The sequence below is a fragment of the Brassica oleracea genome, chromosome C3 (genome assembly GCF_000695525.1).
Source record: "Brassica oleracea var. oleracea cultivar TO1000 chromosome C3, BOL, whole genome shotgun sequence".
Lineage (NCBI taxonomy): Eukaryota > Viridiplantae > Streptophyta > Magnoliopsida > Brassicales > Brassicaceae > Brassica > Brassica oleracea.
In genome coordinates this window covers 59,835,945-59,844,504 of record NC_027750.1, presented here as the reverse complement: position 1 = coordinate 59,844,504, position 8,560 = coordinate 59,835,945, and positions in this window count along the sequence as shown.

The window sequence follows — 8,560 nt, the reverse complement described above, 5'->3', positions numbered from 1 at the left end:
GAAACATCTTCGTCGTCGGAATCATGAATCGAGATCAAGGGAGATTTTACGGAAGCTCGACCCCTCGATGCAGACCCAGAAGTTTGGAACGACGACCTCCTCACAAGCTGTCTAGCTAGCCGATCTGAAGACTGGGTCTTAACAGAAGGAGTCGCTACGACCTCTTGGGAATGTTCGGCCTCGTATTCAGACTCCTCAACCAAAGGAGCTCTGTCGGTCCTCACCGGCAAGGCGAAGACAGTTTGAATCCGAGTTCGATCAAAAGTAGACCAGTTCGAACAACCTCTACGAAGGACCCTCATCAGACCACGGATCTCATCTGACATTGAAGAGCTTCCAGAAGGAACTGAATCAAACGAAAATAAACGAAAAGTTTTAGTCTTCGACTTCTAAAAAAAAAATCATCAACACATAGGCAAAAGAAAACTAACCGATATTCTCGGCCCAACGCTGGGGAAGCTGGGAGGAGTCGAAGTCACCCATAGATGCTCGATCCATCTTGAAAACAAAAAATTGCTTGTGCCACTTCTCGTCGCGATAAGGGATGTCCTCGATGACGTGGCGACCTGGGCACGGAGACACGAGGAAAGTACCAGGGTTCTGTTTATTCCGCTTCACCAGAACGAGCTGACGAAACTCGCTAAGACCAAAAGCAAGACCCTCCTCCCTGGCCTTAACCAAGAAAGTGATAAGATGCCTAAGAAAGTTCGAGAGAAGCTGGGTAAGCGATAACCCAAGCTCCGCCAGGACCTCGGGTATTGGCTCTGGGATCGGGAAGATAAGACCGCATGAGTGAAAGAAGGAAAGATAGGCTCCGTAGTAGCCTTCTCTCACGGTTTCGGGAGTCTCATGCGTACCGACCAAGTCAAGGACGACCGAACGATCAACCCCATACACCTTATAAAAGGTTCTCGAGATCATCGGCTGTAGTAATCGGATGAGGGAAATTGAAAGACGAACACATCTTGAGCTCAAAAAACAGAAAGATTCAGAGCAAAGGAGAAAGAGACGAGAAAGAAGAAGCGGAGGTGAGGCAAAAAGAAGATCCTCTACATATATATAAGCCACCTTAACGGCTCTATCATCGCTATCAAGAAAAGCAATTATGACCTAGCCTATGCCCTAGCGGCGGCTAAAGTAGCCTTTACCGATTAAAATAATAATTAAAAAAAATGCGCCAACGAACGACTTTTTTCGAAAAAGATCATTAAAACCGAATCCGAGTGAGATCACTTACCAAATGACAAGACCCAGGTCAATAGATAACCGCCATTTTTCCTTTTCGATCAAATCAAAAGAGGCTGGGGGACAAATGTTGGACCCAATTTTGGTCAATACCATAATGGGCCGCGATCAAAGGCATGGGCCTTAAAAGGCCGGAGCCCATAGCAAGAATACGAGCTCGAGAAGGAGTCACCGAGGTCGCGGAGATCATGCAACAAGAAACTGAGATCGCGGAGCTACCACAGAGATCTCGAAGTCGACTTACTATAAAGGAAGAGGAGTGGAAACAGAGGAGGACACATTGAAAACCCTAGAGATAGCTACACACTTACATCGATCTTGTTGTCTTCCCACTTTTAGATTCTTTCTTTACCGATCTCGTTTGTATCACTCGATCTAGATCAATTCATTGTATTCGATCTTATTCATCAATAAAGTCCATTTTCACCTACTGGAAACTATTTAAAATCGTTGTGTTCTAAAGATATTGTTGCCTACATCATTTGTTTTCTCTAGATCAAACTCTGATCACTATCAAATACTTAGTGTAGATTTTAGGTTTTACAAAAGCATATATATAAAATGTCTAAAACACCATCTATCAGTTGTTTCTCAAGTAAGTCGAGGATCATACTAATGCCAATAGACAGCACTTAGTAAACAACTAGAAACTGTTGTCTTCTTTAAGCATTTAGATTCTATCTTTGTTACTCTATGGTTTCTGATACAAAAATGAAGATGAAAGAAGAACAGTGTGTTGTTTGCTATTGAAATTGGCCCAACTTTGTCTGAACGGGCACAGTTTGAATTGTTGATATGAAATTGGCCTAACTTCATTTCTATAACGTTCGGGTGATTGATTTTAGAAAAATGATTGAATGATATTTTTTAAAACCAAAATACTATTTGTCAGTGTAGTTGATTTACTGTCTTCTTGGAATATGTTTTTGATAACTACACTAAAAGGAAACTCATCTTTCTTTAATAAAGCCACAACCAGATAAGAGAAGACATATTAATGCATGATCACGTTAGGTGTTTAGAATATAATATTTCTGCTAAGAAAGTGACGAAATTTTGCAGATAATGAGATGCATTTAGGTAATTGCATTGTATAACCGTCAAACAATTAAAAATTTATTGGATAGCTGAAAAAATTAACCGTGATACTCAACATATTTTGTGTCTTATATACTAAAACTCTCTTTACGGCTCAACCTCCTCAACTTTTATTTTTCTGTTTTTATTTTATTTTCAAAAATCTCTTGATCAACGAGATTGTTGACAAATTTCTTTTTTTGTAAAAAGGCATGAATGTTGACAAATTTCTTGATCAATAATTTCCTTTACTATATGGTTATTGTCGCTACCAATGGGATTCTCCATTTAATTAACACTATTGATGATTGGTGTTGCTTTAGTATCGTCTTCGCTTTCTATTTTATGTTTTAACACTGTGTATATCACCATGTCTGAAAAAAAAAGTGGTGGAAAAGGTGAACTCGCCGACTATATTATATTCGGTGAAAGGAAGTTATAGTATAATATGCATTTTTTAGTGCAACTATTTATGTAAGATCATTATACTATATCAGATATAATCTTCTATATATATTTTTTTAAATGGAACAATGTGTTATGTTTTTAAATTTGATTGTTTTTTTTTCTCTATCATTTAGGATCATTTTGTATGATTGTTTATGATATGAATTCATTTTGTTCAAATGTTGGATAAAGGTTATGAGTCTAGTTCATTGACGTTTTTTCATCAACAAAAACTTTTATTTCTTTTTATACTATTTTACATTGATGCTCAACTAATATAAATGAAATAGATTATCTCTTCTATACTATTTATTGAAGGCGCATATTATATCTTATTCATAAAAAAAATACTACAAAATATTATATAGTTTATATTTGGGGTTAGAGTTTAGTGATTAGAGTTTAGAGTAGAGTTTAGTATTTAGGGGCTGAGGTAGGATTTCAGTTCTATTCTATTTAAGCGATATAAAATAGAACACTCATACACTTTCAAACCAAGCGTTTGTGCATTCTAGGTCGTTTAAGGCACAATTAGTTTGATCTCAAATAATGTGATTCGCATCACTTTATTTGAGATGACATCATCCGTTTTTAACCATCTATTTTATTACCTACAATATATATATATATATAAATAAGTGTACGAAGTGGATAGTATTACGTGAGATTGGTAAATAATGGTGTTTTATTCTTGTCCATATCTACAACATACGAGCTCATCCACTCTCTACTTCTTTCACCGGCTACTTGCAAAAATTGAGAGAGTAACCGACTAAAATAAATGTTAAATGCTAGTTAGTTAATTATGTCAAAAATACTGATATATTTTTTTTTTATCAGAATTTGGCTATACATCAAATTAATCCATGATTTTATTCATCCAACAAGAAGACGATTTATCCAAATAAATGTTTTTAATAAAATAAGTAGACAATAATCGTTCGTAGATGCACAAGTGTACTTCAACTCTTTAATGTATACTTGTCGTTTTTCTATCAGCTGTCAACTGAATGGTTAGGTGGTCCCTCTCTCGTATTTTACAATCTATTCAAACATACGACAGTATAGCTGTCTTTAGAACAACTCCATCCATAAAATACTCAAAAATAATTTCTCAACAAGATAATATTAATATTTTAACAAAACTTAGATAATTAATTAAATTTTATCTTAAAGAAAAAATAAAAATAATCATAAATCTCCGGGTGGTAAAAAGAAAAAAAAATTATTGGGTTGAGAACCTCTCCTCATATATTTTTTTTCAATTCTTTTTATATTTTTGGTGAGTTACATTCCAAAAAGTAGTGGATGTTTATTCTAATGTAAGAGTAGTAAACTGATTTTCTAACAACTATGCTTTTTTTCCTCAGAAGGATTTTGATTATGAACTGAAACAAGATTACAACAACGGCGGTAAACAAACCCCGCAAACTTAAACCGGCTAACAACATGAAAGTTCCTGGAGTTTAAAGCCCACACATGGGAGACAAGATAATACAACAAGATCAACCAAAACAACAAAGATTCAGTGCTAGTAGGTTAAGCATAAAGGATGAGCCAACTTCAAATCTAGCAAGAACCACCAAAGAACACTGAAGCAAGGTTGAAACCGAACTTCTCACTTCACCCTGTGTTGCCCCCAAAAAAGGATATATTTCTCAATCTGAGTAAATAGATGGGCCATGGAAATGTAACCCAATATTTTCACAATTTCTTTAAAAACCTACTTAAATTTGTAGATAAAAATAACTTAGAACGACGTACGTACGGTAATTCGCTTTAAAATGATGCTTACTCACACAGCTTCCCCCTTTTTCTAAATATTTTTACAAACAATAATAAACTTATTATTCTGTTCTTCTTTTAGCATAATCATGCTAACTTTATATTGATCCTTCACTAAAATTAAACTACATATTTAAGCAAAAACTGTTACTTTATCTTGACATAATTGATTGAAGCACTGTGTATGGACCTATGTGAAACAGTGTCTCACTGCCTATTTTTATTGTAACATTATCTGAACAATTTTGAGACTAGGTCTGCCTGCCTTCCAAACTGTGTATTATTGTCATCTTCTCTTTTGTCTTACTTCAAATAGTTTTACCATTTATTTGACATATTTATACATACCCAATAGAGGATAGAAACAAATTGAATTAATCTCTATCTACAGCATATATTCTGATGCTAGGAAGAAACGATTGTGACAAGACTTAAAAAAAAACAAGTTTCAAAAACATAAGAGTTATTAGAAACCGAGTAGTGGTTTATGACGATATGTATGTTGTGCAATGTATGTTGAAAACAACTTAAACATGAATCTTTGTTAAGATGAAAAAATCTTATGCATGATTTTTTGGGTGTAATCTTATGTATGATCTATTTTCACGTGGTCGATGATTCTAAACCTAATGATTTTTGGTATGATCCTAAACCTAAATTAAAGTTATACTAATATATATAATTGATTTGTAGCCAAATGAAAATTACGTTGTGACCAACAAAAATATATAACGAAAATGGTAGTTGAAACGTTAGTAGCTTAATCCATGTAATAAACCACAACATATATTACGTTTGTTTGTGCTTATAAGAATTTCCGTTTGTTTGTGCTTATAAGAATTTCCAACAATGTTACTGGGTACTCTTTGTAATTGATTCATTTTATCTTCTTCTTTTTTGGTGTAAATAGGGCTGGGCAAAAACTCTGAATCCGAAGAACTCAATCGAAAAAGTAGTACCGAACCGAAATTAAATAAATATCCGAATGAGTTCAAAATTTTGGTATCTAAAGAACCGAAACCGAACTCAATCCAGACCGAAGTATTTGGGATACCCGAATGTATCTGACATAGATTTTTATACCTAAATATATTAATTATTTTATATTAAAAAAATTCAAAATATATAAGATACTTTTAAGTTGTCCAAAAATACTTGAAAATATATATAAATAGTCAAAAGTAAATGTATAAAATAGCTAAAATATAAACAAATCACCAAATATACTTGAAATATCTATTGATTCTCTATCCGAAAATTCAAAGCAAACCAATTCATATGTTAAGTTTATGTATTTTGACATATGTTATTCAAATGTATATGTAATATATGATTTTGTTTATAGATTTTGAGAAATTCAAAGTATATAATGAATTTTAAAATTTTTAAAATAATTTAAATGTGTTATCCAAACTCGAACCAAACCCTCAAAGATCTGAACCGAACCCGAACCAAAATTTAGAAATACCCGAATGGGGCGGAAATCTTGGACCCCAAAAATCCTAAACTCGAATAGATCCGAACCGAACCCGAATGGGTACCCGAACGCTCACCCTTGGTGTAAGGATACATGTGATCTTTTATTAGGGAATTTGCCAAATATGACTCAAAACTTGATTTTAACCCCAAAAGTATCCCAAACTTGAATCAAATGCAAAAGTAACTCAAAAGGATAGTAAAATGACAACCATCCCTTTATGACCAAACAAAAAACCATAATTCATTTTTACGAATATAACTCCGTAAAGTCTTCTGAGATTTTGTAAGTCTTCTAAGGTTCTGTAAGTCTTCTAGTAGATCTTAAAATAATTTATAAATTTTGAAAAAATATTTTGATAGAAAAAAATTGAAATAACGTAATTATAAATAGTTGTAAGTGATATAAATTAAAATATAATAAAATGAATTGTTTTCAACATAGGTGAGTGGAAGTAGTGAGTCATGATATTCTTTTGTTTAGGGTTTAACAACAAATGTTGTAGTATTGTATGTATTCTTAGAGTTAGATTTTGGAATCTTAACATTTTTTTAACAAAGTTAATTTTTTGACATATATATGTTTAATTTTGTGTATATTAAACACTTTTTAAGTTTAATGAAGTGTTTGTTTCTATTTAATTAGTTATTTGAGTTTAGAATTTATATTTAGAGTATAGACGACTTCGAGAAAGTCTTCTGGTGATTAGTATTTAAGTCTTCTAAAGTCTTCTAGGAAGTCTTCTAATAGAAGGCTTACTTGAAAGTCTTTTGAATAAAAAAAAAATAATCTTATTGAAGTTTTTTTCTACCTTTATAAAGAAAATTTACACATTTTCTTTCTTTCTCTCAAATGATTGCAACAAAAATGTAATGTTTCTCATTCTAAAACTCTCAAACCTCTCTCTAATCTCTTTGAACTTAAAAACACCAAACTTTATATCAATTTATAGTTATTTCATGTCTTCTCACTGATTTATTTTGTTTTTACAAGTTTTTCATTACATGGTTCTCATCTTCCACTCCTTTAAAGGTAGATTTATAAATCATATTTTCTTATTTGGTAACATATTGTTGCTTAAAGCTCTTACCTTTTGAAAATTCTTTTGGTTGTATTAAGCTCTTACCTTATTTTTGAAGCTTTTCTATGTTTTGAAGCCATTTGAATGATTTTGCATATGCAAATTTTTCAGATCTGAGACAGACGTCTTCTCGGAAATCTTCTCCCATGTCTCTTCTTTCATTTCAGATCTGAGTGTTTTAGTAAATTTATGTCTGATTTTTTTTCATTTGGTAACCTTTGGTTGCTTAAAACTATTATCTATTTCAAAATTTATCATTTATTTAAACATCAAACTTTATATCAGTTTATCATTTTTTGTTTCATGTCATTCTCACTAATTCATCTTGTTTTGTAGGTTTTTCATTACATGGTTCTCATCTTCCACTCCTTTAAAGGTAGATCTATAAATCATATTTTCTTATTTGATAACCTATTATTGCTTAAAGCTCTTACTTTTTGCCAATTCTTTTGGTTGTTTTAAGCTCTTACCTTTTTTAAAAAAAATTCTATGTTTTGAAGCCATTTGAATGCTTTTGGATATGCAGGTTTTTCAGATCTGAGACAGACTTGGAAGACTTCTAACATTTAATGCACTAGACGACTTCCTGGAAGTCTTCTCCCATGTCAAGTGGAGTCTAAGCTTCTCTTTCTGGAGGAATGAGCTATAATAGTGTTGCTTATAGTCTGTTTTGTAATTGGTATGTATACTCTTTTAGCTGTGAATTCATTTGTAAATTTGAAAAAATATTAATGAAAAAATTTGGTAAATATGTTCATGTCTACAATATTATCTTGCCAAAAGTACTTGACATTAGTGAAGTTATTGATACAATTTCAATAGAAAAACACAATAACACAAAAAATTAGTCAAATTTACTACAACTTATGGAGAAAACTTCTAAAAAAAACTTAATCAAATTCACCAAAGATCAAACATTACATTAGTTCAAACCTATAACAGTTTCACTAGAAGTCTTCTGGGAAATCTTCCGGAAGAATTCTTCTCATAAGACTTTTCGGAAGACTTAAATTTCAAGCGGAAAATTTAAATACAAGGCGGAAAATTTAAATACAAGGCGGAAATTTAAGCGGGAAATTAAAATTTAAGCGGAAAACTCAAATTCTAATTGAAAATTAAAATTTCAAATTTCATCAAAGTTAAAAAGTATATCTTATGTTCTAAGAAGACACGTTAAACCATATGACTTGATATTTTTGAAGTTACTTAACACTTTTAAAAGTTAAAAAATATAAATCTTAAAGTTGAAAATACAAGTTTTAGAAAAACTAACTTAGAAAACTTCTGTGGAAGTTTTATCTCATTAGCTAGAAACATTAATAAGGATGAATGTTGTTAATCTCATAATTATCACCAATTAAGATATGAGTTTCATTCAGGAGCCCCAATATTGACTAATATACATGAATTAACAAGAAAATGTAAAAAAAGTCTTTATAGTTTTAGAG